The sequence below is a fragment of the Podarcis cretensis genome, assembly GCF_951804945.1.
Source record: "Podarcis cretensis genome assembly, chromosome: 15".
NCBI lineage: Eukaryota > Metazoa > Chordata > Lepidosauria > Squamata > Lacertidae > Podarcis > Podarcis cretensis.
Genome location: NC_137185.1, coordinates 26,314,182 through 26,331,142, shown reverse-complemented (window position 1 = coordinate 26,331,142; position 16,961 = coordinate 26,314,182). Strand labels below are relative to the sequence as shown.

The window sequence follows — 16,961 nt, the reverse complement described above, 5'->3', positions numbered from 1 at the left end:
CCAACTTTGCCCAACTTAGTAAAGTATTGCTCAGCTTGAGAACAAGGTGGGAGCGAGGCCAAATAGCTTCTCACGCTTAATTTTTCAGGCAAAACAGAAATGCTTGTGTGTGCTTGCAGAATCATTTTTATATTACCATAAGCTGTAAATTCCTTGAAATGAGGTCCGGATTGCGATCACGTTGCAGCCACAAAAATGCGGTCACAACAGGCAGCTCTGACTTGGGGGGGAGGAGGAGGAGGAGGTGATGCCATTTACTTTCTATTGCATTTACAGTTATTTCTTGTTTTTATGTCATGCTTTATCGAAACCCATTTTTTACTTTAATGGTTTTGACTTGGGGGAATAGATACTCCCCCCTCTTTCTTTACCTCCCAGCATGCTTAAAAGGCCAAACCATAAAATCCCAGTTAAAGATGATCTTAAGTCTACAAAAACGTCCTTGGACTGTGTTTTGTTTTCTTTCTGCATTTTTATTTTTGAATAAGCCTCTCCACATTATTCCTTTGGCTTTACACCCAAATAATTCTAGTTTAAGGGTATTTTTTTCACTGGGTTCAAATCCAGACCTTTGCCCCATAAGTCAATTAGGATGTCAATATGTAGCTGGCGTTTTCATACCTCTCTGCAGTTTCAGTTCAATTGTTTATTTGCTTCTGAGAGCTTTATTATCATTTATGGAGCCGCTTCTTAGTGAGCAAAGTTCTTTGTAATCTTTATTTTATTCTGCCTCGTGACAATTCAGCAGTCTTGGTAATTACTCTCACATGATGAAACCTGAAAAAAACAAAACAGATTGGTGGGGTTCGTGTTTAGTGGAGGCACTTCCAGTTATTGAACTGCAGTTGCCTCCTTGCAGACTTTCCAAACTCTGTACATCCCACTGTACTAGCATTTGGGAGGATGGGCAAGGGAAGATGATTCCCAAAAGGATCCATAATAATTACCAAGCAAAAATAGAATCACATCTCCAAAGCCCTCCAAGGAACCTGAATGAGCTTCTGGTTAGGTATATAAGGGAAACTGGGTATTAAAGAAAACCTACTGCAGTTCCCCAAAACAATATGTGAACTTTATTTTACTGTGAGGGCCAAACTACACATTACATTAGCTACATAGCTATGCCTTTAAGTACAAGGTATTTTATACAGACCTCAACAGTCTAAACCACTGAGCCTCTTGGGCTTGCCAATCAGAAGGTTGGTGGTTTGAATCCCTGCAATGGAGTGAGCTCCCATTGCTCTGTCCTAGTTCCTGCCAACCTAGCAGTTAGAAAGCACACCAGTGCAAGTAGGTAAACGGCATTTCCATGTGCTTTGGTTTCCGTTACGGTGTTCCGTTGCACCAGAAGCAGTTTAGTCATGCTGGCCACATGACCCGGAAAGCTGTCTGGGGACAAACGCCGGCTCCCTCAGACTGAAAGCGAGATGAGCCCTGCAACCCCATAGTCGCCTTTAACTGGGCTTAACCATCCAGGGATCATTTACCTTTTTCACCTTTTATTTTATACAAATTGTCAGTATGCGTCAGTTTGGGACTTGGAGTTTTAATCTTCACATGAACACACACAGGTCCTGATCCAGACTAGAACCCCCGTGTCTTCAATTTGCACAGGAAATCAAAAGCTCAAACTAAAGCAAATGATGTTATGATGAAAGCAGGCTACTTTTAAAGCCTTGAGATTGGTTAGAAGAAAGAAATAGAATCCTAGAGTTGTAAATCGTCTCTTTTGATTCTCTGCTTAGTACAGGAGATCCAGTGCTACATTATGCCCAACCACTGCAGACCTCCAGTGAAGGGCAGTCCACACAAACACACACACACCATACCCTCCAACATTTATCTGATGAAAATAGGGGCGTCCTATTCCATAATAATAACAATCAGAAGAACTTTACTATTTATAACCCACCCATCTGACTGGGTTGCCACTCTGGGTGGCTTCCAACATATATAAAACATAAAACATTTTTTAAAAAAAACCTTCCCCATGCAGGGCTGTCTTCAGATGGCTTAGGGGTCAGATAACTCCATACCCTTCAACATTTCTCCGATGAAAATAGTGGTGTCCTAAGGAAAAGCGGGACCTTCTGGGATCAAATCAGAAACCAGGACAGCTTCTGTAAATTGGGGACATCCCTGGAAAATAGGGACACTTGGAAGGTCTGGCACACAGAGAGCCCTCTAGGTTAATTGCTTCTTTTGTTGAATTGCTTTGACCAGCAGGACATTTCTGCTAAGTTGAAAACTACCCTCTAATAACTTTAGCTCATTCAGTCTAGACTTTTGCCCTCTTGAGCAACAAAGAACAAGTCTTGGCCCTCTTCTGTGTGATAGTCCTTTGGGAATTTGAATAAATAGTGCATCCAGATGACTAAGGCTCTATATTTCTGCCCATAACCTGGAAGGCCTTTCCCAGGTCCTTGGAGCCATGACCACATCCCCTGGATTTCCAGTTTGCCCATGGCATTTCACCTATTTCAATGACTGTCACTTCTGCAGCTGTCAGACTCCTGGTGTTAGCATGTAAGGGCAGAGGACTGGAGCTAAGAAATGACAGTGATCACAGCCTGGAACTCTTTGAAAAGAAGGGAACAAGCCCATCAGCGAAGAGTTCTGCTGAGACAGTAGTCATTAGTTCATGAAGGCTGCGAGACTAGAAATAGAGGAATGAAGATAGCCAGTTGGGGAAAGATATGAGGACTCAGGATATGTGAACGTGTTGACAGACTGCAAAGAATAATGACTAAGGCTGCCTGTGTCGTGACAGGGTGGGGGAGATGGGGAGGGAGGCTCAGCACTGCCAGAAACTCTCCCAAGGTGTATCACAAGGTTTTATCAAGGAAGACTCCGGAGTCAAGAAGCAAAGAAAATTTCAAAATGGAGAGAGGTGAGTGAGACCAGCACAATAAATAGGAATTGGGAAAATTTCCTTTTATTTCCAGCTTACTGAAAACTAGCACCGCTCAAGTTGGGGATGTATGTTGGTGAATCTGGGCATGTGATTTTTTAAAAAAATGATGCAGTTTTGAATTTTTAAATCACTGTTATCACTATGGTTGCAATTACATGCATCGTGGGCTTAAAAAGCACATTGGTCTCCTTTCCAATGCACAGTGTTTCTAAGTAGCTCCGTGTAAGTTGATGTATGTGTGTGTGTGCTTCTCTCTCTCTCTCTCTCTCTCTCTCTGTGTGTGTAGCTTGCATAGCCGCAATTTGAAAGCTGTTTTGCCACAGTCACTTACAGCCTTGCCCGAGGAAGCTGTGGTTTCAAAATGTTTTACTTCCCAGTGGCAGGAGGAGGAGGCAGGTGCAAGTGAGCTCCTTGCACATAATAATAATAATAATAATAATAATAATAATAATAATAATAATTTATTTATAACCTGCCCATCTGACTGGGTCTCCCCAGCCACTCTGGGTGGCTTCCAACCAAATATCAAAAATACAGCGTCAGACATTAAAAACTTCCCTAAACAGGGCTGCCTTCAGGCGTCTTTTAAAAGTAAAATAGTTGTTTATTGCCTTGACATCTGCTGGGAGGGCGTTCCACAGGGCAGGTGCCACTACCAAGAAGGCCCTCTGTCTGGTTCCCTGTAACCTCACTTCTCACTGCAAGGGAACTGCCAGAAGGCCCTCGGTGCTGGACCTCAGTGTCCGGGTTGAACGATGGGGGTGGAGACGCTCCTTCAGGTATACAGGAGAGGAGGGAGAGCGGTCAAGGAACAACCCACTCACCTGTTCCTCCCTCAGGCACTCATCTGCTAATGCTGGGATGGCAGCTGTAAACTTCTCTCAGGTAAAGGCCCGTGGGGTACTTTATTCCCTACGTTCAGAGGCTGAGAAGAAAACAATTCAGCCCAAGGGCCACATTCCCATCTTGGGCAACCTTCTGAGGGCCACATGCCATGCAAAAGGAGGTGGAGCAAGAAATGCAAATGTTACCTTTGTGCAGTGCTTTTTTTCTGGAGGGACACAGGAATACACATACCCCTAAACATTTCGTGAATCCTAACGGGTGAAGAAACTAAAAGAATTTTTATTATTATTATTTTTTAGTTTCTTCTCTAGCATGGTGACTCGTCAGTTCCGTTGAATAACACAGTGAATCGTCAGTTCTGTTGCTAATCCCGATGGCGGCCTCATTTCCTGTCATGGTGTTTCCTGAGTTTCAGACAGAAGTGAGTGTTTAATGTGTGAAGCAGTGTGGAATGTGGATGTGCGGTGTTTTACTGATGAAAGTTTGGCCGCATTGAGGGGCAGTGTTTCAATATGAGTAGGAAAATTACTAACCATTTTTCATCATCACAGCTAGCAAAGAAGTGTAAAGTTAATTGTGACTCTGTAAAAACAAAAGATGGGACAACAGTGTTGTGTGATAATGCATGTTCTTTGTACTTTTGTCCTTTTGCTGTATTTATTTCCCCCGATTTGAACTATAAAATGGTGGGTTTTTTGAGTCAAAATGAGAGTACCTCTAAACATTTTTAAAGAGAAAAAACACTGCCTTTGTACAATAGGCTAGATTTGACAGATATTCATACACCCCTCTCTATCCTCCATCCAGGCATACAACAAACAGAATCAGAGTTCAAGGACACAGGCCAGCCAAGAAGAACATTCAAGATGTGAAGGCAGGGAGGAGTGTGAGCAAGGGAATGAAGGTGTGGCCTGGAGAGAGTTCCAAGGGCCAGACAGAGAAGCTTCGAGAGTTGCATTTGGCCCCTGGGCCCGAGGTTTCCCATCCCCAGTCCAACAAAAGCTTTTGATGTTCTGCAGTCAAACTTACATCTAGTCCAACATGCTGTTCTCACAGTGGCCAACCAGATGCCTGTGGGAAGCCTTCAAGCAGGATATGAGTACAACAGCATTCTGCCCAACTGCAACTCTCATTAAATAAGTTGGAGTTCTTGTTATTAAATATACCAAGAAAAAAGCACACCAAGAACTCTGGCCAATATAAGTTTCAATAGTGGGAGTGGTCCCTACTCGCAAATCAATAGTCAATTGTAACAAAAACTAATCCATTCAAAAGTATGTATTCTGACAAGGATTACAAATTTTTGAATGGATTAGTGCTTTCAACTGCAACTCTCAGCAACTGGTGTTCAGAGGCATGATACATCTGACAAGGTTATTCACAGCGCATTAAGGCTGTGGTTTTTGATGCCTGCATGTCTCAGGTGTAAAACATCTGGAGGGCAACCAGGTCAGGGATAGTCAGGGCAAAGACATTTTGCAAGATTGTTGCCTGTCTGGCACACTTAACCACAACAGCAATTACATGGTTTTGTGAGTAGAAAACCAGGAACATTCCTATTAATAAGCTGTCACCTTTGTCATTTTTCTCTTTCCTTTCCTGAGACCAATATAGTTCCCTCTGCGTACACTGCCCACCCCCACCCCCCCGCAAACAGCTAAGAAAATTACTTTACAATAGCAACAGGACTGCTTCAGTGTAAAATATTCCTGCTTTGTACTGGTGGTGGTTCTTAAAAGGAACACTTTTGTCCATTATTAACAATAATAAATGCAGCTTCAAAAGGATTTCTGACACTTTTTTTCAAATAAAATCCACTGAGAATGCAGGGAAGAGAAACAAAGCTAAACAAAGTGATTATCTGCAAGCTTGAGCTTTAACAATAGAGGCAAATTGTAATCACATTCTTTGAACAATTGAAATTGTGTGCAGAGCAGCCAACCTTTTGTCCCCTCCTGTGCCAGGCATAAAATAAGGTATAAAACACCCGTGTGGGGTCACATTTTTTCTGATCTAGACTACAAAACTCCACAGAACTTCCTTGAAATGGGCATTCAGAAATCCCCTCCTTTGATGCTGAAATCAAATCTTGGCTAAAATTAATTCTAGCAAGTTGAGAACTTTCCTAAATTTCACCCTTTAAGCTTGTCTCTGAATAAACTAATTCCTCCTAGAATGCCTATTAGTTTTACACTACAAGAAAAACACTCCTGACCTCTTCTATGATCTTTACATTCCCCTCGAGGAAACAATCTGGGTTGCCCACCCTATCTAACCCCTAATTCAACCCTAACCAGGCTCTAAACTGATCTACAATGGTGCCCCGCAAGACGAATGCTTCGCAAGACGAAAAACCCGCTAGACGAAAGGGTTTTCCATTTTTCGAGGCGCTTCGCAAGACGAATTTCCCTATGGGCTTGCTTCACAAGACGAAAACGTCTTGCGAGTCTTGCAAGTTTTTCCCCTCCCCCCCTTTTCCTAAGCCACTAAGCCACTAATAGCCACTTAGCCGCTAAGCCGCTAAGCCGCTAGTAGCCGCTAAGCTGCTAATAGCACTAATCCGCTAAGCCGCTAATAGGGATGCTTCTCAAGACGAAAAAACTGCTAGACGAAGAGACTCGCGGAACGGATTATTTTCGTCTTGCGAGGCACCACTGTAAGTGCTTTCCAAGCCCTAATTAGAACTCACTGAAAGACAAGCCCTATCTGACAGTTAAACTGTCAGGATCCAACTGTTAACTTCCTGCTCTCTCCTGATTGGATGGACACTCCACCCAGCCCTGATTGGTTTCTGGGTCACCAGGAGGCTGACCCAAGGTCTGTCTGGCACACTGGCAAATAAGCAAGTGATAGCAATGAGGATGAAGGGGGGCGGGAGGAGGAGGAACAACTGGTGAGATCATGGCAGTGGGGAAACAGACTCCTCATAGAGGGTGTCCTACTCAAGGGCCCTCCAGACTTTGAGCTGGCCCTGCCAGCTGGCCAGCTGAGCTCTGAAGGCTGTCCACAAACTCATCTTCAAGAGAGTTTTGAATTGAAATTGAAATTGAATTGAAATTGAAATACTTTATTGTCACTTGTACAGCTTATATACAGTGAGATCACATGAGCACCCCCCCACTCAGCTCTCTTAGTCTTAATTCCCCTCATTTACTGACACACACACACCAAACCCAAAAGTCAGTTGCCCTGTTGTCATCTTTTCATTCAGCAGCCTAACAGTCCATGAATAGAAGCTGTTCTTTACCCTGTTGGTGCGACTAATCATGCTTCTATATCTTCTGCCTGAGGGCAGGAGATCAAGAAAGTGCTGGCCAGGGTGTGAATCATCCCTGAGAATTTTCCTCATTCTCCTGAGGCAACGTTCTTCCGCTATTTCATCCAGCGGATTCACGGGACAGCCCATAATATCTTGTGCTGTATTCACCACCCTCTGTGGGCACTTCCTATCAGCTGATGTCAAATCAGCATACCACACTGTGATGCAGTATGAAAGGACACTTTCTATTGTTGACCGGTAGAAGAAGATCATCAAATGTTGATTGACATCATTCTTCCACAATATTCTGAGGAGATGGAGTCTCTGTTGGGCTTTCTTAACCACCTGGGTTGTATTTCATTCCAAGTAAGGTCTTCACTGAGATAAACTCCTAGGAATTTAAAGGAAGAGACTCTCTCCACACAGCCCTCCCTGATGTACAGCAGGGCTAGTTCTCCTCTCTTTCTCCGAAAGTCCAACACCATCTCCTTTGTCTTGCTGATATTAAGGTGCAAGTTGTTCCCTAGGCACCATGTAGATATTTTTTGGACCTCCCCTCTATACACTTATTCCTCTCCACCTGTTAGTAAACCCATTATGGTGGTGTCACCTGCAAACTTAAAGTCAGGCAGGTGAACAAAATGGTGTTTGGTGTTCTTGGCTGAAGTATCTCCAGAACGCGATTGAAGAGTGAGCTCTTGAGAGAGGATGGGAGGCAGGCAGACTCCCTCTTGCAGGGAATGGCTTCCTAATGCTGACTTCTTTGGAACTGCAGATAATGAAAAATCAAATGTGTCAGTAATATATTCAAAGTGTCGGTAATGTAGTCAAGAATTGGCCTCCAGAAGCCATCCTTTGTGAACAACATTAGATCTTTTTTATTTTTAATGGTGAGACACATCCTTGCAGCAGCCACATGCATTTCCAAAGTGCTTATCTCCTAGTACACAGAAGAAGGATGCTGGAAGAGGGAGAGGGAGAGAGAGAGAGAGAGGTCAATGAAGTGTACATATATAGGACAATTTCCCTTGCAACAGTGAGTTCTTATTCCATATTCCCCTCTCTAAAAAAAGATTCTCCTCAAAAAAAAAAACATTTTAAAGAAACTGTATAAACTTCAGAGAATCACAAAGTTGGAAGGGACCCATCTAGTCCAATCCTCTGCAGTGAAGGAATATGCAGCTGGCCCATACGGGGGTCAAAGCTGTGACCTTTGTATTATCAGCACCACACTCTAACCAACTGAGCTATCCAAGAATTCTTCAAGTAGAGTACAAATAAAATTATGAATTAAAAGATGGCTAAGATTCACACACAAATATATACATAAAACAATTTTTTTAAAAAATAAATAAATACAGAATTTCAAATGTGAAGCCTGAATTTGCAATTGTACCTGAAAAATCCATATTCCCAGAGTGTCGAGCTTGCTTATTATTTTCATTCCAACATATGGCAAATAGGAAAATCTTTAAAAATTTCTGCTGTCAGATATAAATATCTTTTCATGCCAACAACCCAGTATCAAATCTGACCTCAGATGTCATCTAATGGCAACACCGCTACCCAATTTTAGAAGATTTACAGAATATCTGGTGGACAGTTGACATCAAAATCTCCAGAGGAGATGTAAAAATAAATAAAAATTGGAAGTGTGCTGCAGGAGTAGAAAACCCTCCAGTAACCACAGCACCAAGAATCAAGACTGAAGTCAACCTCAGTTTACTCCATTGTTGTCGGTGAGCAGGAATGCAGATCCAGGGAATTTTTTCAGAGCTGAAGTAATTGTTGTCAAAGCAATGAGTTAACTGGTAACACTCCTTTGCAATTTATGATTAAAAGCTAAAGGCTGCATTTCATCTGGCTGATACTCTTTTACAAGTTTAACCCAGACAGAAGTAAGCACTGCTAGGCCCAGTGGAGTTGAATAAACTATGCACAGGATAGCTGTTATGCAGATTCTAATAAAATGGGCATTAAACTATAAACTGTTGCTCTCTGGAGGGTATGCATGTACATTTGTGCACATACTTGCCCGTGCACACACAATAATGGACCAAGAGAGCTGTCTGCATGTTTTTATTCTTCTTTGGGGAAGGACTATGTCCTCTCCTTGGGGACGTGGCTGTGGGCAGCCATCATAACAGCCTAATGCTCTTCCAATTTTACCATTGCATCCCTGTTCCCTGCCCATCTCCCCAGCCTGGCTTTGTTCCCCAGACCCTGGAGATGAACTCAAGAGCAGTCAGTTTGGTTTAGCAGTCTCTCCATTCTCTTCCAGCTTTGCGTTTGGGCTGATCTTAGAACCAGGAGTTTGTCAGCTAAGAGTGACAGCCGAGGGAGCATTAAGTGAATGCCGAGAACTTTGGCTGCCTCCGCTTTGCAAAGCACACTGTGTTTATTTAGATCCAGGAAACCCCTCAGCGAAGCAGCCCGGGCCTGCGGTGAGCGGGAAGTTATTAACGCTGAAGAGTTTCCATGAACAACTGACAACAATAATAAAACATGTTCCAGAGGGCTTAATAAAATGTCTCGGCTTCTCTTGCTTTAGCAAAAGGGGAAGAAGGGAGTGCAGAAAGCATGACGCCTGGCTTCTTGCTAGCCTGCCCCTTCTGCTGTTAGCAAAAGAAACCCCTCCCCACTTTTAAATGAATCTTCTCCACAGATGGAGAATAAATGGAGTAAGTCTCCAAAACAGAGTTTGAATGCAGATAAAATAAAATAACTTCTTCTAAATTGAAATAGACACACACACACACACACACACACACACACACACACACACACTTGCAGATGGGAAGATATTATGGATCAAAGCTAGCCATTGCAACACAATTTTCATGTTGTTGGACTTCAACTTACATCAGCCTTAGCTGGCATAGTCAATGGTCAGGGGTGATGAGAGTTTGAGTCCAACAGCATATAGAGGGCATCAGATTCCCACCCCTGCTGTAAGATTTTGGGGTAAAAGCACTGCCTGGAAAGTGTGCTCCCTGAAGATTTGGCCACAAGCTTTTAAAACTCATTCTCTCATTCTTCAAACCTGGTGTGAAAAGTGTTCAAGCATGAAAGGAAAATTCTGAAGATTTGCTGACAAAGCATGAAATTTCCTGAGTTGAAATATGAGCAGGATATGAACTTTTGCAATGGCCATTTCACCCACTGAACCTGAGCTGAAGAAAACTCAACTTGCTCTGAACCTAGTCAGCACATAATATAGGATTTTCAAACAGCCAGGAGCCCACCATAAAAGGAGTGCAAGGACTCCCTTGGGATGTGGTGGACTCTTCTTCCTTGGAGATTTTAAAGCAGAGGTTGGATGACCATCTGTCATCTATGATTTAGCTGAGATTCCTGCATTGCAGAGGGGCTGGACTAGATGAACTTCTGCGTCCCTTCCAACTCTACAACTCTATGATTCTATAATTTGTCTGTGAAGTAGGTTTCCACAGGATTCAACCCTGGTGTTGGGACCCCTTTCTTCGGGGAATGAGGCTGGGAATGTGGAATCTGGGGTTTTGAAGAGGGCATTGTCCTCAAAGATAGTCCACAATGTACAAAGTAAACCAGAACAACTTATGCAAGAAGGGCGTGATGTGCCAGCACTTTTCTGACCCAAGGACATCATTCTGTCCTCCTCTAACTCTGAAGATTAGATAAATTGCTGTTGTGCTCATGTCCTGCTTTCAGGCTTTCCACAAGGATCTGGTTGGCCACTGGGAGAACAGGATTCTGGAATAGAAGGGCTACTAGCCTGATTCAGCAAGCTAACTTTATATTCTTATATTCTCAGGACTCCCATCTCAGAAACCCTAGTGGAACCTCTGCCTCCCCTACTCCATTGACTTCCACAGCTACTAAAGCAAGCTGGGTCATTTTAAGTGAAGAAGTTCCTGTCACAGAAGGTGGAACAAGCTACTGAGTCAGAGCTGCAGCACCTATTGAAGGCTCAGTGTCAGGATGACTGGTGCTGAAGCAACTGTTGAACTCTGCTCCTAGGAAGACTCCAGCCAGAGTCTCCTGCATGGAGCTGTCCAGGGTGCCATGGATGCCTCACCTCACCACTGCTCAAAAGAGAATGAGTTTCTCAGTATAGGGTTGGATGCACTAGGGAGAAGCTCACTGAGTGAGTTCAGTCAGCCGCTGAAATCTGTCATGAGTTAATTGGTCCTCATAAACCACAGCTATCGGCACTGCCAAAGAAAACTGGAGTATATGTAATAAAAGAGAAATTATGGGTTGCCTTGTTTATACCTTTCATAATTCAGACTGTGAGGGTTTTGCTTGACCTCCCAGCTTTGTTTAGACAGCATCTACCTAGGACAAAACCTCCTTAGAGAGGGTTGGGGGCTATTTTGGCCCTTCTTGTTGACATGACCTCAGGTCAAACAGACTGCAAAAGGGGGGTGGGAATGGATGTGTTCGGTGTCAGATCAATTATTTCTCTGTGCTAACCTATTTAAGCTTTTATTTACTGGTTTCAATTTGTAGCTATCCTGTCCAAGGACTTTGGCAGGGCACAAATATGAAAGCCATAAAGATTTCAAAGGTGTGCAAAATGCATCGGTGGACAGAGGAGAGCATTGCTCAAGGCTAGGGGCAGAGAGAATGATGAAAGATCTCAATTTCTATAATGTGTAGATTGGAATGTGGGCAAGAAAAGGCTGCTATATTGTCAGTTCTTGACAGATAAAGAGAGTGCATTTCAGTGCAACATTTTGTATCCATCAGATAACTTTTTAAAGTTACACAGTTGCGCTCTCTCTCTCTCTCTCTCTCTCTCTCTCTCTCTCTCTCTTTCTCTCTCACACACACACACTAAATGAAGCCTCAAGACAGATAAAGGAATAACTAAATGTCACTTCTTTGTTAAATGCCGGGATCTGCAATGAGCAGTGTTTTGTGTTACTTCATTAGCTCAATTCATCAAGGTAGGGTTGAATAATCTCAGGCCTGGGGAATGAATGCAGCCCCCGTAAACTCTCCATCTGCCCCTCAGAACTCTCTCCAATGACACCCCTCCCACCAGGCCACATCTTCCTCCAATAAACAGCTGCCAGGCAGCTTACAGGGATGTGGAGAAACAACTGATGACATCATGGAGGTTTCAGGAAGCACGGGCACCCAGGAAGGCTGCAGAATGCCAACCATCAGAAAGTGACTTGTATAATGAAAGAAAGGATGCCCACACACCTGCTTTGGCCACCTTGAAAGTAAAACTAGCCCCTGCCCCAAAATTTGAAACCCACAACCAACCGATGATAATTTAACAAATTTTGATTCTTATTTGATAATTTTTGAATGCAATTTCGTTTCTCATTGATTGTTGAAAAAATGCTTTTACAGAAGGAGTTTTTTGGCACAGCCTTGGGAATGGAATCAATGGAGGGAGGGGCCTGGGGGGGCTTTTTGTACTCCTCAGAAGTCTTTACAACTTTGCCTTAGAAAAGGTCTGAGTGCACAAGCTCCAGGCAGAGACCTTACAGCAAGTTTCAAGGCTGAGTCTGCCTACACCTAAAGTGGAGGGTCCAACCTCCCTCTGGCTCAGCTTTTCTCAACCTGTGGGTCCCCAGATGTTGTTGAACCACAACTCCCATCACCCCTAGCTAGCAAGGCCAGAGCTCAGGGATGATGGGAGTTGCAGTCCAACAACATCTGGGGACCCACAGGTTGAGAACTGCTGCTCTAGCTGATTCCTGCTATTCATAATCACTGTGCATATGATCCAGCACAGCCAGGCTTAGACATGGAATTGATGGAGGCTGAGCATCCTTTTCCTGTGCAACCTGATCTCCGATGGTGCCGACATGTTTCATTGAAGGTAATTTGTCTCTTGCAAACACAGACGAGGAAAAACAACCGCCTCTTTCCCTCTGGGTTGCTGAAGCGGTGTTATGTTCAAAATTACAGCATGTAGCTTTTAAATGTAACTCAATTAGGACCAGGATGGCTTGGGGAACAGACTGCATCACAGAAAGATTGGATTAGGAAGGTGACCTCAGCACATTTGCCAAGAGCAGAGCAAGGCGCTAGGGTTGCTGATAGGAATCTCCAAACCACCTGTGCTGCATTGCATGAATTAGATTTTTGCCTGGTTGCAGTTGCTGCGTGCATCTCACCCAGGTGGCATCTCGCCCAATACATTCTTAATGTTGGTCCTTCCCAGGCCACTGTGTTTAAAAAAGTGTAACCATGATGTGGCAGCTTGTGATGGTTTCTGGCGCCTCCAATTTGGAGCTTGGAAGTTTGCCACTTAGGTAATCCTTTTCTTGAAGAACAGATGGGTCTTCAACTGGGAATAGGGAGAGCTTCTGACTGGTAGAGAGCAAGCTGATTCCCAGAGAATGCCACCATAGAGTGGCTCACACTGGAAGGACAAGACCCAGCCTAAAGAGCTCATGAATTTTAGAAGCCGGGCAAGAAAGGGAGAAAAGTGAAGACGGGAGTAACAAGGGATGGATGTGAGCAAACAAAGTTAGGCTTCACAAAAACAGCTTCACAAAAATATTGTGACCTTGTTTTGACCTTGTCAGTACCTGTAGAAGCAAGGCTGCAAGGTGGGCTGGTGGCTTCAGAACCATGGATAGTTCCAAGTAAGGAACTTGTTCCAGAGGTGAATTGGGCCTTATAAGTCTCCTCCTCCTCCATCCACCTTTCTGAAGCTTCACCCTCTTGGCCTACAGACTGCAGTTCTTAAAGGACAAACCCCTTGGCAAGCAGATGACTATTTATTTGCCTTCCTTGAATGCTCTCTGTGCCGTTGGGCAAGTGTGGTAGCATGGGAAGCCCTCAATTCCTTTGATGAGCCAGGCATAGATGACTATGTCTATGAGGGTTCCAGGCCAATGCTGGTGATTCAAAGCCCATGAATCATCAGGCCTGTGGCTAAGTACTGTTCCATCGCAACAAGAGTAAGACGAGCAATGATGTTAGCTACGGAGTTTAAATTGTAAACATCGAAGGAACGATAATAAACAGTAGTGACATTTGAATTGAATTTTTAAAATCTTAAAAGCCGAAACTTGGTCATAAATATAAGCACCAATTCTGTGAATTGGCTATATTTTTACTGTTATTTGTAGCTCAATACTACTTATAATGTCATATTTTTATAAATTGTTTTCTGGTCATTGACCGTATTAAAGATATTTGAACATTTGAGCCCATGAAGCCTACAGACCACCAGTCTTAGGCTTCATGGGCTTTAAATCACCAGCATTGGACTTCATTGGGTCTAAAAAAAACCACAAAAAACACATGATACTCTGGTTGGTGATACATCAGCCCTAGACTTGTTATTTCCTTCTGCAAGCTTGAAGCCATGACAGCCACCACAGCAGTGTAGTGGTTAAGAATGCCAGAGTGGGACTGGGGAAACCAAGGCTCAAATCCCAACACAGCCATAAAACACACTGGGGGACCCTAGGCCAGTTGCTACCTCTCAACTTTAACATACATTGCAGGATTGTCAGTAGTGGAGGCTGGTCTATTAGGCACTGGCCCACTAATCTCACTCTTGATTTCTCCAAGACCCATAGTCAGTACAGAGGGCAGCCCTGGTTGTCTGCTTACTTCTCCTTAGTGTTGCCCTTGTGGAAATCTGCAGGGACAAGGATGGGGACATTGGTCTGGTGCCACCTACTCCTGACCTTCCCACATTTCACCCCACCTGTCCCAGTAGGCACCAGCCACCACTGGCTGTCAGAACTGTGTGGCATAACTCTATCCCATTTCAATCTCTCTGGCACTTAATCACAGGTCATGTCCTTCCCATTTTGTACTTAAAAACACACACATTAAGAGCCCACATTTAAATTATACACATTTTGTAGATACTTTCTGCATAAAACATGCTGTTTTAAAATGTAAAAGTACACACTTTCCCAATGCATTCATCTGTGAAATAAGCATTTTGTATGCACTTTTAAAGTAAAATAGCTATTTTTGTACACATTCTTTGAGTACCTAAACTACATTTCGAAACCTGGAGAAGTGTGTGATCCAACTGGGAGTTGTGGTAAAATCTGTGAGCAAGTTCTGGAAGCATCAGATTGGGTTAGTCCAATGTAAAAAGTGGACCAAATGAATTCCTCCCCATTGCTAGATAGGTCTCATGTACACCACCCTGAACACCTTGGAGTCAGGGGAAGAGCTCACAACGTAGTAATAAACAAGGGTAAAAATTCAAACTCAAGAAGAATTGCAAGTGATATGACGCACCCAAGTCATTGCATCAAATTGTGACTTCTTTGGAAATCATCATTCAGAGTTATTCACCTAGATCCAGAGGCTGGCCAAACATGCATATGACAAAATCTGAGGCTTATTGACCCTTCTGGAGAGAGCGTGGGGCGGGCTGGAGGAGAAGACTCTCTCTAAGAACACAAAAAAGGACTCTTTTAAACCCATCCAAAATAATTGTCCACCATCACTACATTTAGTAAGCAGACATTCCATAGCTTAACTACATGCTATACAAAGAGGTCCTTTTTTGTCTGTCCTGACCTGTTCAACATCCAACATCCATCTCTTACTTGCATTAAAACAACAACAACTGGAAATTATTTTTTTTAATATTTCTATTGCTTTTCTGTTATCCTAACTCTAGTGAAAATGTTAAATATTGACACTTCAGTTTAGAGAGGCTGCCCTCACTTCCCCCACCCCATGGAGTTCTATCCCTCAATGAATAGAATTATGGGTCAGAAGCAGCACTGCGTATAACAGCCATTGTCAACATGGTGCCCTCTAGATGTTTTGGACTACAACTCCCATCATCTCTGGTTGGGGCAGTGTGTGTTGGTACAATCAGTATGTGCTCAGTGGGTATTGTGCTAGAGTCCCAGGCATATGGGGTGGCGATGCTGAATGGGTTGAGTCATTCAAAAAATCAGGAGACCTTTGGGTACAGCAGCAGCAAGGGTCACTGGAACCAATATAAATAGGGAGAGAAAGATAGATTGTGTCACTGCCTAGGAGAGCTTTGTAGGCATGCAATGTTTTCAGCCACAAATTAGCCATTGATTTCTTGCAAGGAAAGAGTTTTCCCAAGGAAGCCTAATTTATTTATTTTCTAATCTGTTGTCTTTAAGAAGAGTGGAGAGAGAGAGAGAGAGAGAGAGAGAGAGAGAGAGAGAGAGAGAAGGAGGGAGAGAAATTAACTCCCCTAAAAGAACGGTGCCTTGCCTTGCACTGCTGACCATAGTTTTCAGTAAAGAAAGGCTATTTCCTTCAACATCAGTTGAAGAAACAGGCTGCTCTTCAACGGCTTGCGAAAAGGGAGAGATTTATTTCTTGGGGATTACTTTTTAATAAAAATAATAATAACTCAGGAGGAGGGGATAGGAGCCATCTGAAGAAATAGAAATTACAAAAGATGTTGCATTTGGCCTTTGTGTCAATCTGTCCTTTGGTGCAAGTTTAATTAAAGGAGATGTGAGTGGATGGGCTTTCTTGAAAAAGAATTAGAAACTTCTCCCTAGCCACTTCTCCCTATACACCTCAAAGGAAAAAGCCCCCAGTATTAAAGCCTGATTGCCTATGTATCTGTTACATTAGGGATGAGGAACCTCTACAGATGTGCCCCCATCTCAGAGCCAACCCTGAGAGCTCTTCCCAAGCCTAGTTCCACATATCTCACATCCACCTCTCTGGTGGCTGCTCTCAAGGCTGTTCCTTCTTTGTGCCATGACCTTGGGATCAGTCATTCCCTTTGTTGGGGAATAAGGTTATGGATTTGGGAGGTGAATCAGATGGTGCGAAGGAATTGTTCACAGGGCTGGCCATGATGGTCCCCACTTCTGAAGAATCTCCAGCATAGGAGGAAGCCATGATCACAACACCTCTCTGCCATTCCTGCCATCCAACACCAGCCCAGAAGACCCCACAGAATCACTGTCTTTCCCCATGCCATAGTAGCCCACGGCTGCTGAATCAAGGAAG

The 16,961-nt window shown here is 43.5% G+C and overlaps 3 long non-coding RNA genes across 3 annotated transcripts; 1 reads left to right on the top strand and 2 right to left on the bottom strand.

The window, feature by feature from the left end:
• Nucleotides 1-458: 458 nt before the first annotated feature.
• LOC307203789 lies at nucleotides 459-6,067 on the bottom strand. Its single transcript, XR_013833348.1, has 4 exons — nucleotides 5,335-6,067; nucleotides 4,294-4,342; nucleotides 3,739-3,889; nucleotides 459-777 (listed from the first exon to the last, which is right to left on the bottom strand). It is a non-coding gene; the product is annotated as an uncharacterized lncRNA (long non-coding RNA).
• Nucleotides 6,068-6,458: 391 nt separating this feature from the next.
• LOC307203785 lies at nucleotides 6,459-11,260 on the top strand. Its single transcript, XR_013833343.1, has 2 exons — nucleotides 6,459-6,606; nucleotides 10,813-11,260. It is a non-coding gene; the product is annotated as an uncharacterized lncRNA (long non-coding RNA).
• LOC307203807 lies at nucleotides 8,531-10,783 on the bottom strand. The gene is made up of 2 exons (XR_013833371.1): nucleotides 9,785-10,783; nucleotides 8,531-9,750 (listed from the first exon to the last, which is right to left on the bottom strand). It is a non-coding gene; the product is annotated as an uncharacterized lncRNA (long non-coding RNA).
• Nucleotides 11,261-16,961: the final 5,701 nt, after the last annotated feature.